The sequence below is a fragment of the Arachis hypogaea genome, chromosome 2 (assembly GCF_003086295.3).
Source record: "Arachis hypogaea cultivar Tifrunner chromosome 2, arahy.Tifrunner.gnm2.J5K5, whole genome shotgun sequence".
Taxonomy (NCBI): Eukaryota; Viridiplantae; Streptophyta; class Magnoliopsida; order Fabales; family Fabaceae; genus Arachis; species Arachis hypogaea.
The window spans coordinates 30,228,343-30,246,109 of record NC_092037.1 but is presented as its reverse complement, the minus strand read 5'-3'; the positions used below and the strand labels follow the sequence as shown (position 1 = coordinate 30,246,109).

At 39.8% G+C, this 17,767-nt stretch overlaps 1 non-coding gene across 1 annotated transcript; it reads right to left on the bottom strand.

Annotated features, from left to right (window-relative positions):
- Positions 1 to 12,884: 12,884 nt before the first annotated feature.
- Positions 12,885 to 12,992, bottom strand: LOC112768272 (small nucleolar RNA R71). The gene has a single exon (XR_003185714.1). It is a non-coding gene; the product is annotated as a small nucleolar RNA R71 (small nucleolar RNA).
- Between the last annotated feature and the right edge of the window lie 4,775 nt (positions 12,993 to 17,767).

Below are 17,767 nucleotides of genomic sequence, written 5' to 3'. Positions count from 1 at the left end.
CTACACAAGCTTGCCATGGAAAGGAATAAGAAGGATTGGATGAAGACAGTAGGAAAGCAGAGAGACGGAAGGGGAGGCATCTTCATGCGCTTATCTGAAGTTCCTACCAATGAATTACATAAGTATCTCTATCTTTATCTCTATGTTATTTTCGTTCATCACCATTATACATTTGAGTTTGCCTGACTAAGATTTACAAGATGACCATAGCTTGCTTCATACTAACAATCTCCGTGGGATCGACCCTTACTCGCGTAAGGTTTATTACTTGGACGACCCAGTGCACTTGCTGGTTAGTTGTGCGAAGTTGTGTAATGCCATGGTATTGAACACCAAGTTTTTGGGGTTCATGACCGGGGATTATGAGAGTTGTGAAAAGTATTGTTCACAATTTCGCGCACCAGTAGGCTTTATTTGGGATAAGTGAGCAAAAACAAGTAATGGCCTCAATCATATGCAAGTATGTAAATACACTAAATATTGGACATATAGATTGGAACAAAATAAAGATTACAATCATAGAGAAGAAAACACACAAGAATAAAAATTTATGGTTAAATAATGTAACCATATAAATAAGCTCAAACCTCACAAGTTGTGTGTTCTTTGGCTCAAAAACCATGTTCCAAATACAACTTCAAACAAATTTAACACATAGAAAATTTAAAATTTTTTTTCATTTAAATTAGTGAAAATTTTCAAAAATAGGGTCTTTAAAAGAAACTTATTATTTTTCAACCAAGTAGTACTTAAATGCAAACAATCAACTACACATGCAATCTATTATGCAATGCAGCAATGAACAAACAAAAAAAATAGAATATTGGTGTTGAGAAGAGAATAACTAACCCATGGAGATCGGTATCGACCTCCCCACACTTAAAGATTGCACCGTCCTCGGTGCATGCTAAGATGTGCAGGTGGACGGGATGTTCCAACTGATGCTTCTCTCCAAAGATTGTACAGATGGACTTGTCTTGTCTCCCCATGTAAACATCTTCCGGTTCCCCTCTGGGTGGCCATCCTAAAAGAAAAAGGGAAGAAAAGTAACCCAGAAATAAAGATAAGAAAATAAATGAAGTATGGATGGGTTAATGCCAAATGATAAGAGTCTCATTTACATGGAAGCTTCAACATGTACGTGAGAAAACAATAGAAGCCATGGCATGCCAGTGGTACAAAATGTACAACAATGGGGAAGAGAGTGGATAATGAAAGACAATGTAAGTTCATGTCAATGCAAAAGGAATACAAGTATCATAAAAGATTGACATTGACAGAAAAATAGCATAACCCAACATTGTAAAACTAGTCACTAAAAATTATACCAGAAAAGATGCAACAGTTAAATAAGAAAATCAACACCAAAGGAAAAATAATAAATTTAGAAAAGAAAAGAAAAATATGCACCAAATTAAAATGCAATGAATGAAATATGCAAATAGATAAAATGAAAGAGAAGAAGAATGAGAAGGGAAAGAAGTGAGCAAGAAAGGAGGGAGGAAAAAATTAGGATTGGGGAAGAAAAGATAAGATATTTGGCAAATTAGGATAAGCTGTGCGGTGCAAGCGATACAGACGCGTGGGGCACGCGGTTGCGTGACTTGCGTTTGAAGTTAATCGACGCGGTCGCGTCAGTCACGCGGTCGTGTGACACGTTTTATGCTACTGGCGCGAGGGCAGCCTCACGCTCACACAACTCTCTGTTCAGAATCTTATTTTGCCAAATTTTGGGTGACGCGATTGCATAGTCGACGCGATCGCATGAGTGGCCAATATGAGGATATGACGCGGACGCGTGAGCCATGCGTCCGCGTGGTAAGGTTGTGCTTTCAGCACCAGTCCAGCACCACTCCAGCATAACTTTTGGCTATGCATCCTTTTCACATCGATTTTCATGGCATGCGGCCGCGTGGGTGACGTGGTCGCGTGGGAGGCCAAAGTTCCCACATGACGCGGTCGCGTGAGCGACGCAGTCGCGTCGGTCAAATTGTGCCAAAGGCACGCCTCCAGCCACGCTCTCGCGTGACTCTCTGTTCAATTTATTTTCTCCCTAATGCACATATGACGCGGACGCGTCGGCGACGCTTACGCGTCGTGTGTGGAAATTTTTTTTTATGATTATGCAGTATGCAGAGTGCAATGCTTAATATGAATGCTATGCATGATTCCAAGTTCAATAAATTTCAAAAACAAACAAAACATATTAGAATTAAAACTGAAAAGGGACGATCATACCATGGTGGGTTGTCTCCCACCTAGCACTTTTAGTTAAAGTCCTTAAGTTGGACATTTGGTGAGCTCCTTGTCATGGTGGCTTATGCTTGTACTGATCCAGGAATCTCCACCAATGTTTGCAAATCCAATATCCTCCGGGATCCCAAATCTTATTTCTACACCCGTCTTCAAGTTGATTATTATGATTCCATCCGGGTGGTTCAGCTTCAGAATTCTCACTGAAGCGTCCAAACAACTTCCTAGACCCATTCAATTGAGCTCTATACCAACCTTTGCAGTTAAACTTAAAGCTTCCAACCATAATGAACTTTGCAGGACAATTCTCACAACTGACCATCTTCCTCTTACTCTTTATGCCACAAAGAGCTCTAAGTTGACCATCCATCTCCAATAGCCCATATTCAAGTGGAATTAGAAAGTTAAGGGATATGAATTTTACCCTCTTGAATGTTGTGAGGGGGAGGTGTTTTTAATGAACGTGCAAGCTCCGCTCCCTTGTGCTCTTCTTTGACATCTTCCACCTCTTTGCAAGCTTCTTCAATTTCAACCTCTTCCTCTTGGTAGCTTTCTTCCAATTTAATCTCTTCTTTGTTGCGCACCAAGGGCATGGGAGGTTGTGCCTCTTTTTCTTGAATCTCCATCTCTTGATTAACCTCTTCCAAGTCTTCTATTATGACATGCCTTGGAGGTTGTACACCCTCCTCAACATCAATTTCAAATACCTTGGAAGGAGGCTTTATGACTTGAATTTCCCATGGAGGTTCTGCATCTCCTAAGTCTTCAACCACTGCCCCCTCTTCTTCTTCAATAATTCCGGCTTCCTCCACTTGTTCCGATATCAAATCATGCTGCTTACTATCCACCGGAGTGCCGAATTTCTCCTTCCTGCTATGTTCTTCAGTAGATTTCCCACATGAAACCATGGGGGTTCTTTGAATGTCCGAACGTCGGAAATGTAATCGATTTCTTGCTTGATCCAGGTATTTAAGTATGAAATTGTATTCATCCTCGATGATTTTCTTTTCAACTATTTCTTCACCTTCAAGCACAAAATCCTCCTTGTTGTCTTCCTTCACTAGTTCTTCAGCCGCGCTGTCAACTTCAAGGGTCTCTACTACATTCACCTTTAAGGCATCCTCTAGCTCCTTATGAAGTATGGATTCGCAAAGATGATTCCTTCTCTCTTGTTCCATGTCAATAGCATCATTGGGATCATGTTTCTCTTGGATTGATGGATGTGGGTGCTCTTCCATGGATGGTGGTGATGGGGTGGAGAGATCATTCTGTGGTTGAAAAGGAAGTGCACTAGAGCTTAAGGGTTGATTGTTGAAGGTATTTGGTGGTCCGATTTGGGCGGCGAGAGCTTGTATAGTAGTAGAGTTTAGATCAGCAATTGCTTTCTCCAAGGAGATTTGGGGTGGATAGGAGGGTTCATTTATTAGGAGAAAGGGTTCATGGTAGGACGGTGGTTCATCTTGATAATGAATAGGAGATGGTGTATATTGAGGTGGTGGTTCTGTGTATGGTTCATTTGGCTCATAAGGTGGTTGGTATGGTGGGTACGGGTTAGGATCGTATGAGGGTGTTTGGTAGTAAGGGGCTCGTGAGTATGGTGGTCCAAAACTATGTTGAGGAGGGGGTTCATAGACATATGGTGGTGGTTGTTGATAATCAAAAGAGTGCTCACCATAGCCATTGCCTTGATATGCATCACAGAACGGTTGTTGATAGTCTATTGGAGGTGGTTGTTGCCATGAGGGTTGATTAAATCCTTGTGGCTCCTCCCATCTTTGATTGTTCCAACCTTAATGCCTGTTCTCATTATAATCTCCTCTTCCTGCAACATAATCGTAACCAGACTCATAGCCAAAGGGGTGAGAGTTCATAGTAGTAGAAGAAAATAAAAACAAAAACTAACAAAAAGAAAATATTTTGAAAAAGATAAGATTTTGAAAAAAGATATGATAGGTTCTTGAAAAAGATATGATTTTTGAAAAAGGATAAGATAAGATTTTGAAAAAGATATAATTTTTTTTTAAAATATTTACAATAACCAATAATAAGGCACACGTTTGCAATTCCCCGGCAACGGCGCCATTTTGAAGAACGGAAGATTGATGGTTTAGAAGTTATAATAAATTCTCGTTGCAAGTATAGTTTCTAAACCAAGCAATCAACCTTTCTTACAAAAGTTTTGGTTGTCACAAGTAACAAACCCCTTTAGAATTGATAACTGAGTATTTAAACCTCGGGTCATCTTCTCAAGGAATTGCAGGAAGGTATGTTCATATTATTGGTTATGAGTCTTATAAATTGGGGGTTTTGGAAGTAAGGAAGAAGTATGACGAGTAATTTAAATGGCAATTAAAATAAATAAATAACTGTAAAATAGACTTTTGGCAAGGTATAAGAACTGTAAGTCATATCCTTATCAATTGTGATGAGAATTGGGTTTTAATCCCACTTTACAAACCTCTAACTATGAAGGTAATTCAAGTGGATTAATTAGCTTAATCCTCAGGTCCTAGTCAATTCCTATGGAAAGACTAGAGTTATTGGAGCAACTCCTAATTTCAACCACTACTTTATTTGACAGATCAAGCGTTACCAATTACTTAACCAAAGCCAAAAGGAAAAAAATATCTAAATTAAATTAAAAGCATTCATAAATAAAACAATCATAAACTGAAATACCTCAAATAACATTAATTAAGAAAAGTCATATGTAACATGGAAGAGTTCATAAATTAAATTGGGAAAATAAATAAAAGGAATATTGAACCTGTGATTGAAGAAGATGAAATCCTAATCCTAATATAAATCCTAATCCTAATCCTAATCATAAGAGAGAGGAGAGAACCTCTCTCTCTAAAAACTACATCTAAAACTAAAAATTATGAGTTATGAAAGCCTGATGAGTCTCTGCATGTTTCCTAACTTTAATCTGTGTTTCTGGGCCAAAAACTGGGTTGAAATCTGGCCCAGAATCTCTGCCAGCGACTTTTGTAATTCTGTAGATCGCACACGTCACGCGGACGCGTCATTCACGCGGACGCGTCATTCGACATTTTTCTTTTCCATGCGGGCGCGTCGTCCATGCCTCTGCGTCGCTTCTACTTTTCCAATCCGCGCGTCCGCGTCACTCATGCGGCCGCGTCACTGCGAATTCCTTTCTTCTGCGCGGTCGCTCGCTGACGCGTACGCGTCACTTCTCGCTGGTCATCTCCTCACTTTCTTGTGTTCCTTCCATTTTTGCAAGCTTCCTTCCCAATCTCTCACTCATTCATGCCCTATAAAGCCTAAAACACTTAACACACAGATCAAGGCATCGAATGGTAATAAGAGAGGATTAAGATTAGCTAAATTAAGACCAAAGAAGCATGCTTTCAATCATGTAAAAATTTTAGGAAGGAAATATAAATGCATGCTAATTATATGAATAAGTGGGTAAATACCATGATAAAACCACACAATTAAACACATTGTAAACCATAAAATAGTGGTTTACCAATCCTTAATTAACATAAACTTTCCACTTAACTTAGACAATCCATGTAATCACAATACAAGATCTAACTTCCCATTAACTATGTTTACCACATATTCATGCATCCCAAATTTAAGTACAACTCATTTGCATTGATATTCTTACTTGGGGGCATTTTTTCCCCTTTTATTATTTGCTCTATTTCTTTCCTTCTTTTTTTCTAATTTTCTCAATGCATATGATTAAGATATTGAATGCATGAACATATTTTCAACATTATTTCACATTTTTAGAAAATTCTAACATACTCAATTCTCAAACCAACTGTTTCCAAATATAATTTCCCTACACTTAAATCATAAGTACTTTCACTAGTCTAAGCTAATCAAGGATTCAAATTAAGGACATTATTGTTTTCCGCTTAGAGTTAATGATGTGCTAAAGTAAAGAACAAAGGGGTATAATAGGCTCAACATTGGTTTGCAAAGGATAATGAAAGCGTAAGGCCATATGGGTATGTAAGCTCAGTGAAACAAGGCTTCAATCACATAAGTGCATGCATACATTAAACAATAGAAATATAGAATTAAGCAAGACAAAGATCACAATTTTAGAGAGAACAACACACACCAAAAATAAAATATTAGTTGATAAAATGCAACCAATCAAATAGGCTCAAAATCTCACGGGTTTTGTGTGTTCGAGCTCTAAAACCATATTCCAAAATACAATTTCTTTAAACAAGTTTTTCAAAAAGTTTAATTCAAATTAGTGAAATACTATAAAAAAATTTCTTGAAAAAGAAAATGTTACTTCAACCAAGTGGTAAAATATGCACAAAATCAAGAAAATATGCAACCAAACATGCAAATGCAACAATGAAAAACAAAAATCAAGAAAATATGCAATCAAACATGCAAATGCAACAATGAAAAACAAAAATTGGTGTTGAGAAGAAAGTGACTAACCTGTGGAGATCGGTATCGACCTCTCCATACTTAAAGATTGCACCGTCTTCGGTGCATGCAAAGATGTGCAGGTGGGTGGGGGTTGTGGTTCCTCAGCTGGTGCTCGTTGTAGAGGCTTTCTCTTTACCCCTCCTGGTGGCCATCTTGAAAAGGAAAAAGAGAAAGGGACATGAAGTCAAAGGGATAGAGCAAAGAAGAGGGCAGTACGAGTGATAATCATGCCAAAGTAAAGAAGAATGTCGTTAGCACATGGTCACGACTCCATGAAATTAGGGCAACAATGGAAATATAGCATGATAAATTGAGGCAATTAAATGCAAGATGTTTATTGGCATGCTGGCAAAGGCATGAGTAGCATAGATCAAGCATTAAAAGCTAGAATGTATTATCAGTCGTAAGAAACTAACAATAATGTTTGTATTGACAATTATATTTAATTAATAAAATATTGGAAGGGTTTGGTGAAAAACAGGCATTAGAGTAGAAGGATAGAAAAATGAAGAAGTCGCAATGCCATACGGGCGTTTTCACAAACACATAACATGCATGGGAAATAAGTTGGGGAAAGTATTAAATTGAACATGCAAGCAACCCTATAAAAATAATATATAATTGTCAAACAATTCCTTAACAAGTAAAATATAGGAAATAATGACCCAAATAGATTTCTAACACCAATGAAAATAATGCAATGAATGAAAGTATGAAAATAAATTAAATGAAATAGGATGGAACTGAAGAGGGGTGAGAGGTTAAAGGAATGAAGAAGAAGAAAGTAAGAAAGAAGGAAGAAAGAAGTAGAAAGAAGAGAAGAAAGATGCGAACGCGTAAAAACTGAACGAGCCATGCGACGCGTAAGCATCTCCCACGCGTACGAGTGGGTGGCCATAAAGGGAACATGACGCACACGCGTCAGGGACGCGTACGCATGAATAATTTTTTGCCTTTCGCACAAGTCCCTCGTAAGGGCAGCACAACCCTCTGTCCAGGTGCTCGTTACGCCGATCTGGGTATCCACGTGTATGTGTCATTGACGCTTATGCGTGGGTGGTAAATATCGCAGGGGACGCGCATGCGTGAAGCACGTGTACGCGTGGGGTGGCTTGTGTGCCACGCACCCCTCCCGCGCGTCTCTCGTGTAACTCGCTGTTTAGTTGCGTAGTCACATACGACGTGTGCGCGTCGATCACCCTATTTTTTTGTGAAAAATGCAGAATGCAGTATGCAGATGTTGATGCAGATGTTATGAATAATTCCAAGTTCAATAAAAGAAAATAAAATCCAAAAACAAACAAAACTAAATTGAAAAAGGAACGATCATATCATGGTGGGTTGTCTCCCACCTAGCACTTTTAGTTAAAGTCCTTAAGTTGGACATTTGATGAGCTTCCTGTTATGGTGGCTTATGCTTGTACTAGTCCGAAAATCTCCACCAATGTTTGAAATTCCAGTAGCCTCCAGGATCCCAAACTAGGCACAGAAAGCCTTCAAGTAAGTTAAAGCAAGTGACAAGGCCCCACGAGTGTTGATTGCTGGAATGAATTTCGGGGTCCCAAACCTTGCTTTTGCACCCGTCTTTGTGTAGATCATCATGATTCCATCTGGGTGGCACGCAATTGAAATTCTCACTACAGCCTCCAAACAACTTCTAAGACCCATTCAATTGAGCTATACACCAAACGTTGCATTTCAACTTGGAGCATACAACCATGTTGAACCTTGCTTGACAACTCTAACCACTAACCATCTTCTTCTTACTCTTAATGCCATAAAGAGATCTAAGTTGACCATCCGTCTCTAGAAGCCCATATTCAAGTGGGAAAGTAAAGGTTAAGGAAGAAAATTTTACCCACTTGAATGTTGTATTGGATGGTAATGGCTTTGGGAGAGGTGTTTCTAATGATCTTGCAGGCTCTACTCCCTTGTGCTCTTCTTTGACAACTTCCACCTCTTTTCAATCTTCTTCAATACCAACCTCTTCCTCTTGGTAGATTTCTTCCAATTCAATCTCTTCTTCATTGTTCACCAAGGGTATGGGAGGTTGTGCTTCCTCTTCTTTCATCTCCATGTCAAGTCCAATGGGAGAGGATTCAAATGTAGATAAGAATTCATCAATGATCGATTCCATCTCTTGATAATCCCTTTCAAATTCTTCAATCATGAGATGCCTTGGAGGTTGTACACTGATGAGCGGATAATTTGTATACTTTTTGGCATTGTTTTTAGTATGTTTTTAGTATGATATAGTTAGTTTTTAATATATTTTTATTAGTTTTTAGTTAAAATTCACTTTTCTGGACTTTACTATGAGTTTGTGTGTTTTTCTGTGATTTCAGGTATTTTCTGGCTGAAATTGAGGGACCTGAGCAAAAATCTGATTCAGAGACCAAAAAGGACTGCAGATGCTGTTGGATTCTGACCTCCCTGCACTTGAAGTGGATTTTCTGGAGCTACAGAAGCCCAATTGGCGCGCTCTCAACGGTGTTGGAAAGTAGACATCCTGGGCTTTCCAGCAATATATGATAGTCCATACTTTGCCCAAGATTTGATGGCCCAAACCGGCGTTCAAAGTCACCTCAAGAAATCCCAGCGTTAAACGCTGGAACTGGCACCCAAATGGGAGTTAAACGCCCAAACTGGCACCAAAGCTGGCGTTTAACTCCAAGAAGAGTCTCTACACGAAATTTGCTTCATTGCTCAGCCCAAGCACACACCAAGTGGGCCCGGAAGAGGATTTTTATGTCATTTACTCATTTCTGTACACCTTAGGCTACTAGTTTCTTATAAGTAGGACCTTTTGCTATTGTATTAGAAATCTTGGGATCTTTATATCTTTTGATCACTTTAGATCTCTAGATCATCTTTGGACATTGTGTTCTTAGATCATTGGGAGGCTGGCCATTCGGCCATGCCTAGACCTTATGCTTATGTATTTTCAACGGTGGAGCTTCTACACACCATAGATTAAGGTGTGGAGCTCTGCTGTACCTCGAGTATTAATGCAATTACTATTGTTCTTCCATTCAATTCCGCTTGTTCTTGTTCCAAGATATCACTTGTTCTTCAACTTGATGAAGGTGATGATTGACGCCCATCACCATTCTCACCCATGAACAAAGTGACTGACAACCACTCTTGTTCTACAAGCATTTGAGGCTTAGTGAATATCTCTTGGATTCCTGATTGCACGATGCATGGTTGATCGCCTGACAACCGAGTGCTCGCCTGACAAACGAGCCAGCCATTCCGTGAGGTCAGAGTCTTCGTGGTATAGGCAAGAACTGATGGCAGCATTCAAGAGAATCCGGAAGGTCTAACCTTGTCTGTGGTATTCTGAGTAGGATTCAATGACTGAATGATTGTGACGTGCTTCAAACCTGTAACCTACTGGGCGTTAGTGACAGACGCAAAAGAATCATTGGATTCTATTCCGCTAGGGGAGGGAACCACACCGGTGATTGGCAGCACTGTGACAGAGTGTGTGCATTAGCTTTCACTGCGAGGATGGGAGGTAGATGCTGACAACAGTGAAACCCTACACGAGCTTGCCATGGAAAGGAGTAGGAAGGATTGGATGAAGGCAGTAGGAAAGCAGAGAGACGGAAGGGAAGGCATCTTCATGCGCTTATCTGAAGTTCTCACCAATGAATTACATAAGTATCTCTATCTTTACCTTTGTGTTATTTTCGTTCATCATCATTATCATTTGAGTTTGCCTGACTAAGATTTACAAGATGACCATAGCTTGCTTCAATACTAACAATCTCCGTGGGATCGACCCTTACTCACGTAAGGTTTATTACTTGGATGACCCAGTGCACTTGCTGGTTAGTTGTGCGAAGTTGTGTAATGCCATGGTATTGAGCTACCACGTTTTTGGAGCCATTACCGGGGATTATGAGAGTTGTGAAAAAGTATAGTTCACAATTTCGCCCACCAAGTTTTTGGCGCCGTTGCCGGGGATTGTTCAAGTTTTGAGCAAGCTTTGGTAACATCAGTGCCAAGATCCGGCAACAACATCAAGTTTTTGGTGTTATTGCCCGGGATTGTTTAGGCTGGACAACTGACGGTTCATCTTGTTGCTTAGATTAGGTATTTATTTTTTTCGAAATTCTTGAAGATGAATTCTAGAGTTTCATGATGATTTGTTGAAATCTGGCTGGCTGAGAAGCCATGTCTAATTTCATTGGACCGAGGTTTCAACTCATCACCACAAGAGTTTGTTGATTTTATATCAATCTTGCTTTTGGAGCAGTGATTTGCTAAGGCTTGGCTGGCCTCTGGCCATGTCTAGTGTTTTGGACCGAAGCTTTCTTAGAAAGCTTGGCTGGCTGTAAAGCCATGTCTAATTCCTGGACCGGAGTCTTAGACTAACATTGCACTGATTCCTGGAATTCTCATTAAGAATTTTGATACCTTTCCACTTAATTTTCGAAAAACACAAAAAAAAAATTTACAAAATCATAAAATCCAAAAATATTTCTTGTTTGAGTCTAGAGTCTCATCATAAGTTTGGTGTCAATTGCATGCATTCATGTATCTTGGTGATCTTCAAGATGTTCTTGATGATTTACTTACTCTGATCTTTGAATTCAATTTGACTTGATTGTTTTGTGTGTCTCATATGCATTTTCATTTTGTTAGTGTCAGTAGTTTACAAACTGCTAAGTTTGGTGTCTTGCATGCATTGTTATTTGATTCTTGTTGCATTTTGGTTTGTCCTTATTATTAAAAATCCAAAAATATTTTTAATTTGTGTCTTTTCAAGTCAATAATACAGAGAATTGAAGATTCAGAACATACAGCAGAGGAATTGCACAGAAAAAGCTGGGCGTTCAAAACGCCCAGTGAAGAAGGACAGACTGGCGTTTAAACGCCAGCCAGGGTACCTGGTTGGGCGTTTAACGCCCAAAAAGGTAGCATTTTGGGCGTTAAACGCCAGAATGTATACCATTCTGGGCGTTTAACGCCAGGATGGCTAAGGGAGGAAGATTTTGTTTTCAAATCAGATTTTTTTTCTAAGTTTTCAAAATCTTTTCAAAATCAAATCTTTTTCAAATCAATTTTCAATCAAATCTTTTTCAAAATTAACTCCTTTCCTTTTTCAAAGATACTTACTATCAATTAATGATTTGATTCAACATTTCAAGTATGTTGCCTTTTCTGTTGAGAAAGGTTTAATGATTGAATCATATCTTTTCTTGTTAGTCAAGTTTTTAATTTTCAAATCAAATCTTTTTAAAATGTTTTCAAATCATATCTTTTAAAATTGTTTTCAAATCATATCTTTTTAATCATATCTTTTTTCAAAATAAGCTTTCAATCAAATCTTTTTGATTTCTAATTTCAAAATCTTTTTCAAAAATCACTTGATTTCTTTTCCATTCTCATTTTCGAAAATTAAGTGATGTTTTTCAAAAATGTTTTCAAATTTCCCACTTAATTTTCGAAAATCACTTCCCTCCTTCTCACATCCTTCTATTTATGGATTAACACTATCCCTTAATGCAAAATTCGAACTCCATTCTCTCTGATAAGTTCGAATTTTTCCACTCCTGTCTTCTACTCTTCTTTTCCTCTGACACCTAAAGGAATCTCTATACTGTGACATAGAGGATTCCACATTTTCTTGTTCTCTTCTCTATCTTATGAGCAGGAGCAAGGACAAAGGCATTCTTGTTGAGGCTGATCCTGAACCTGAAAGGACCTTGAAGAGAAAGCTAAGAGAAGCCAAAGCACAACTCTCTTTAGAGCACCTGACCGAATTCTTCAAGGAAGAAGAACACATGGCAGCCGAAAACAACAACAATGCCAACAATGCAAGGAAGGTGCTGGGTGACTTTACTGCACCTACTCCCGACTTCTATGGGAGAAGCATCTCTATCCCTGCCATTGGAGCAAACAACTTTGAGCTTAAGCCTCAATTAGTTTCTCTAATGCAACAGAATTGCAAGTTCCATGGACTTCCAATGGAAGATCCTCATCAGTTTTTAGCTGAGTTCTTGCAAATCTGTGACACAGTCAAGACTAATGGGGTTGACCCTGAGGTCTACAGACTGATGCTATTCCCTTTTGCTGTAAGAGACAGAGCTAGAACATGGTTGGATTCTCAACCTAAAGAAAGCCTGGACTCTTGGGAAAAGCTAGTCAATGCCTTCTTGGCAAAGTTCTTTCCACCTCAAAAATTGAGTAAGCTTAGAGTGGAAGTCCAAACCTTCAGACAGAAGGAAGGAGAATCCCTCTATGAAGCTTGGGAAAGATACAAACAATTGATCAAAAAGTGTCCCACTGATATGCTTTCTGAATGGAGCATCATAGGTATTTTCTATGATGGTCTCTCTGAACTGTCCAAGATGTCTTTGGATAGCTCTTCTGGAGGATCTCTTCATCTGAAGAAGACGCCTACTGAAGCTCAAGAACTGATTGAAATGGTTGCAAATAATCAATTCACGTACACTTCTGAAAGAAATCCTGTGAACAATGGGACTAGTCAGAAGAAAGGAGTTCTTGAGATTGACACTCTGAATGCCATTTTGGCTCAGAATAAAATATTGACTCAACAAGTCAATATGATTTCTCAAAGTCTGTCTGGAATGCAAAAATGCACCAAGCAGTACTAAGGAAGCTTCATCTGAGGAAGAAGCTTATGATCCTGAGAACCCTTCAATAGAAGAGGTGAATTACATGGGAGAACCCTATGGAAACACCTACAACCCTTCATGGAGGAATCATCCAAATCTTTCATGGAAGGATCAACAGAGACCTCAACAAGGTTTCAATAACAATAATGGTGGGAGAAACAGGTTTAGCAATAGCAAGCCTTTCCCATCATCTTCTCAGCAACAGACAGAGAGTTCTAAGCAGAATACCTCTGACTTAGCAACTATGGTCTCTGATCTAATTAAGACCACTCAAAGTTTCATGACTGAAACTAGATCTTCCATTAGGAATTTGGAAGGACAAGTGGGTCAGCTGAGCAAGAAAATTACTGAACTTCCTCCAAGCACTCTCCCAAGCAATACTGAAGAAAATCCAAAAGGAGAGTGCAAGGCCATCAATATGGCCGAATTCTGGGAGGAAGAAGAGGCAGTGAACGCCACTGAGGAAGACCTCAATGGACGTCCACTGACCTCCACTGAGTTCCCCAATGAGGAACCTTGGGAATCTGAGGCTCAAACTGAGACCATAGAGATTCCTTTAGACTTACTACTGCCATTCATGAGCTCTGATGAGTATTCCTCCTCTGAAGAGGATGAGTATGTCACTGAGGAGCAAGTTGCTAAATATCTTGGAGCAATCATGAAGCTAAATGACAAGCTATTTGGAAATGAGACTTGGGAGGATGAACCCCCTCTGCTCACCAAAGAACTGGATAACTTGTCTAGGCAGCAATTGCCTCAAAAGAGGCAGGATCCTGGGAAGTTTTCTATACCTTGTACCATAGGCACCGTGACCTTCAAGAAGGCCTTGTGTGACTTAGGGTCAAGTGTGAACCTCATGCCCCTCTCTGTAATGGAGAAATTAGGGATCTTTGAGGTGCAAGCTGCAAAAATCTCACTAGAGATGGCAGACAACTCAAGAAAACAAGCCTATGGACTTGTAGAGGATGTTCTGGTTAAGGTTGAAGACCATTACATTCCTACTGATTTCATAGTCCTAGAGACTGGGAAATGCATGGATGAATCCATCATCCTTGGCAGACCCTTCCTAGCCACAGCAAAGCTGTGATTGATGTTGATAGAGGAGAGTTGATCATTCAAGTGAATGAAGAATCCTTGGTGTTTAAAGCTCAAGGATATCCCTCTGTCATCATGGAGAGGAAGCATGAAGAGCTTCTCTCAAAACAGAGCCAAACTGAGCCCCCACAGTCAAACTTTAAGTTTGGTGTTGGGAGGCCACAACCAAACTCTAAGTTTGGTGTTGAACCCCCACATTCAAACTCTAAGTTTGGTGTTGGGAGGGTCCAACACGGTTCTGAACACTTCTGAGGCTCCATGAGAGTCCTCTGTCAAGCTAATGACATTAAAGAAGCGCTTGTTGGGAGGCAACCCAATGTTTTATAATTAATTATTTTCTTTTGTTATTTTATCTTTTTTGTAGGTTGATGATCATAAGAAGTCACAAAAACAATGAAAAAAGCAAAAACAAAATGAAAAACAGGAAGAAAAATAGCACACCCTGGAGGACGATGCTGCTGGCGTTTAAACGCCAGTCAGCCTAGCAGTTGGGCGTTTAACGCCCAGTCTGGCACCCATCTGGGCGTTTAACGCCAGAAAGGGGCACCAGACTGGCGTTAAACGCCAGTAAAGGGCAAGAACCTGGCGTTAAACGCCAGGAATGGGCACCAGCCCGGCGTTTAACGCCAGAAATGGCTCAAAACGTGGATTTTGATGCCATTTGGTGCAAGGATGCCTTTTCCTTGACACTACAGGATCTGTGGACCCCACAGGACCCTACCATCACTCTCTCTCTTCTTCCCCCATTCACCAATCACCTCAACACCTCTTTCCCAAAAACCCCTCACCTATCAAATCCTACCCTTCTCTTCACCACTCACATCCATCCTTCATAAATCCCCACCAACCTCACCCTTCAAATTCAAACCACTTTCCCTCCCAAACCCACCCATAATGGCCGAACCTTTACCCCCCTCTCTCCTATATATACCCTTCTTCAACCCTTCATTTTCACACAACCTAAACACCACTTCTCCCCCTCTTTGGCCGAATTCACCACCATCTCCCTCTTCCTCATTTCTTCTTCTTCTACTCTCTTCTTTCTTCTTTTGCTCGAGGACGAGCAAACATTTTAAGTTTGGTGTGGTAAAAGCGTTGCTTTTTCGGTTTTCCATAACCATTATGGCATCCAAGGCCGGAGAAACCTCTAGAAAGAGGAAAGGGAAGGCAAAGGCTTCCACCTCCGAGTCATGGGAGATGGATAGATTCCTCTCAAGGGTGCATCAAGTCCACTTCTATGAAGTTGTGGCCTTGAAGAAGGTGATCCCCGAGGTCCCCTTTTCACTCAAAAAGGGTGAATATCCGGAGATCCGACATGAGATCCGAAGAAGAGGTTGGGAAGTTCTTACCAACCCCATTCAACAAGTCGGAATCTTGATGGTTCAAGAGTTCTATGCCAATGCATGGATCACCAAGAACCATGACCAAAGTGTGAACCCGAATCCAAAGAATTATCTTACTATGGTTCGGGGGAAATACTTGGATTTTAGTCCGGAGAGTGTGAGGGTGGCGTTCAACTTGCCTATGATGCAAGGAGATGAACATCCTTACACTAGAAGGGTCAACTTTGATCAAAGGTTGGACCAAGTCCTCACAGTCATATGTGAAGAGGGCGCACAATGGAAGCAAGATTCAAGAGGAAAGCCGGTCCAATTGAGAAGGCATGACCTCAAGCCCGTGGCTAGAGAATGGTTAGAGTTCATACAACGCTCAATCATCCCCACTAGCAACCGGTCCGAAGTTACCATAGACCGGGCTATCATGATCCATAGCATCATGATTGGAGAAGAAATAGAGGTTCATGAGGTTATAGCCCAAGAACTCTATAAGGTGGCGGACAAGACCTCCACCTTGGCAAGGTTAGCCTTCCCTCATCTCATTTGTCACCTCTGTTATTCAGTTGGAGTTGACATAGAGGGTGACACCCCCATTGATGAGGACAAACCCATCACCAAGAAAAGGATGGAGTACACAAGAGATCCCACTCATCATGAGATCCCTGAAATTCCTCAAGGGATGAATTTCCCTCCACAAAACTATTGGGAGCAACTACACACCTCCCTAGGAGAGTTGAGTTCCAACATGGGACAACTAAGGGTGGAGCACCAAGAACACTCCATCATCCTTCATGAGATTAGAGAAGATCAAAGAATCATGAGGGAGGAGCAACAAAGACAAGGAAGAGATATTGAGGAGCTCAAGCACTCCATAGGATCTTCAAGAGCAAGAAAGAGCCGCCATCACTAAGGTGGACCCGTTCTTTGATTTCCTTGTTATTTGTTCTTCTGTTTTTCGAATTTTATGCTTATGTTTATCCATGTTTGTGTCTTGTGATCATTAGTGTCTTAGTGTCTATGCCTTAAAGTTATGAATGTCCTATGAATCCATCACCTTTCTTCAATAAACGTGCCTAATTGATAAAAGAAAGAATTGCATGAATTTTGAATTTTATAATAGTTTAATTATTTTGATGTGGTGGTAATATTTTTGTTCTCTGAATGTATGCTTAAATAGTGCATATGTATCTTGAATTTGTGGTTCATGAATGTTGGCTCTTGAAAGAATGATGAAAAAGGAGACATGTTACTGAGGATCTGAAAAATCATAAAAATGATTCTTGAAGCAAGAAAAAGCTATTCGAAAAAAAAAATCGAAAAAAAAAAGAGAAAAAACGAAAAAAAATATATATAGAAATAAGAGTTGTGATCCAGGGCAAATAAGAGTGTGCTTAAGAACCCTGGACACCTCTAATTGGGGACTTTAGCAAAGCTGAGTCACAATCTGAAAAGGTTCACCCAATTATGTGTCTGTGGCATGTATGTATCCGGTGGTAATACTGGAAGACAGAGTGCTTTGGGCCACAGCCAAGACTCAATAAATAGCTATGTTCAAGAATCATCATACCTTACTAAGAGAATCATTAACACTATCTGGACTCTGAGTTCCTAAAGAAGCCAACCATTCTGAATTTCAAGGGATAGATTGAGATGCCAAAACTGTTCAGAGGCAAAAAGTCAAAAACCCCGCTCATCTAATTAATACTGATCTTCACAGATGTTTTTGGAATTCATTGCATATTCTCTTCTTTTTATCTTATTTGATTTCCAGTTGCTTGAGGACAAGCAACAATTTAAGTTTGGTGTTGTGATGAGCGGATAATTTGTATACTTTTTGGCATTGTTTTTAGTATGTTTTTAGTATGATATAGTTAGTTTTTAATATATTTTTATTAGTTTTTAGTTAAAATTCACTTTTCTGGACTTTACTATGAGTTTGTGTGTTTTTCTGTGATTTCAGGTATTTTCTGGCTGAAATTGAGGGACCTGAGCAAAAATCTG